Source organism: Lotus japonicus, chromosome 6 (assembly GCF_012489685.1).
Source record: "Lotus japonicus ecotype B-129 chromosome 6, LjGifu_v1.2".
In the NCBI taxonomy this organism is placed as follows: domain Eukaryota; kingdom Viridiplantae; phylum Streptophyta; class Magnoliopsida; order Fabales; family Fabaceae; genus Lotus; species Lotus japonicus.
The window spans coordinates 17,481,016-17,482,823 of NC_080046.1; positions in this window are offsets into that span (position 1 = coordinate 17,481,016).

Sequence of the window (1,808 nt, forward strand, 5' to 3'; positions counted from 1 at the left end):
TTCTGACTCTAGACTTCCCTTCAAATTCTCACGAAGGTAATTCCCGGTGACTTTATGCTTCGCGATGACTATAAACAAGAGTCAAGGTCAGTCACTTTCTCATGTGTCTGTACCTTCTGAGGCCTATGTTTACTCATGGACAGTTGTACGTCTCTCTCTCAAGGGTGAAGTCTAGAAAATGGCTGAAGGTGCTCATTGTGGATGAACAAGGGGTAGTTTTGAACTCTATTAGAGGGAAGAGGTGGAAGAAGAAGAATAGTTAAAAGTTGAACCGTTCAGATTAGGTAAAGAAAAGTTAAGAGTAATTATATTTATATATGTATATAACTATAATAATTTGATACTAAGAATAGTATGAGGAATGAAAAATATTAATACATATGTACTATAAATTTATTAGTGCTAACATATTTGAGTTACGAGATCTCACGGGAAAGAACATTTTACATGAAAAATGAAAATTTGTACGAGTGAAAAAAAAACATTTTTATATAACTTAAGTGTACTTTTAATAATGTAAACAATAATTATATATTTATGTATTGTTACATATCTAAAACACAAAAGCAATATCTTTTATGTAACACGGCTATACATCTTCGCAAACAAAATTCAGTTATACCTCATATATGCAAAACTTTACAAAACACTAGAATTGAGTGTCTGAATTTATGCTATTTAAATATTTACATCTTTATTATGATTATTCTTACCTTCTTAGTATCTTAAACTTTTTATAATTTAAAATATCGATAGATTTATCAAATACAATAGACAAATTCCCCGTGCAACGCGCGGGTAAAAAACACTAGTTTATTTTGATTTCATAATCATTTCTTCTTCACATTTCGTTCTCCGGCTAAGTTCTTCTCAACCGGTCTTCTTTTTTCTCATTCATTCTTATCACTCCTCATCTTCCACGGTGGTAAGATTCAGTGTATATTCGTAATATGAATGTTGTTATCGCTAATTCAATCGGTAAAACCTACTCATTTTATTTAACTTTCGTCATTGATGTCTGTTCAGTTCTTGGATATAGATTATTAACATTATTATGATCTTTTCTTAACTCTATTCCGTTTTAAAAATTATTTTTACTTCATTTCTAGTTGTAACATTGAACGGTTAAAGTCATCTCTTTTATCATTTCTATAATTGTTTTTCATGCACAATTTTATGATACTGCTTTCCTTTCTTTGACAGTTCAATCTTCATATAATGTAAGTTTCTTTATTTTTTTCATTTTCATTATTTTATTATCAACCAAATATATGATTGTCTTTTCTTCTAATCTAAAACAGTTAAACTTTTATTCTCCTTTTACATTTAACTGATTTCATTTCAATTTTTACTTCTTTTAGATTTTGCCGCTATTGTTTCAATTCTTCCAATGTACTATCTTAAAATCATGTAATTAAGTTCTTTGCATTTTTCGTACTTTTTATTGTTCCATTGTCAACTTGGTCGACTAAATGAGGGTCATCTATATTTTATTTCACAATTTTATGTGTTGTTGTCATATTCACTGTCCTTCTTCTCTTCTAATACATTAAGCTTAACTCAATTTATGTCATTTTTAAGTGTCACTTACACTATGCATGTGGTCACTAGTTTTACATTATTTTTTTAATTTTCGATTTTGTTCTGTCTTCTTATTCCTTTTATATCTATAAACTCTAATTGGTTATTGTACTTCATTTTTGTTGATTTCCTATTGAAATAAAATCCTTAATTTTTTTTGAAAATACATTGAAGGATTAATAGCATTCATGTTAAATTATTTAAATCATAGTTTTTATTCTATAACT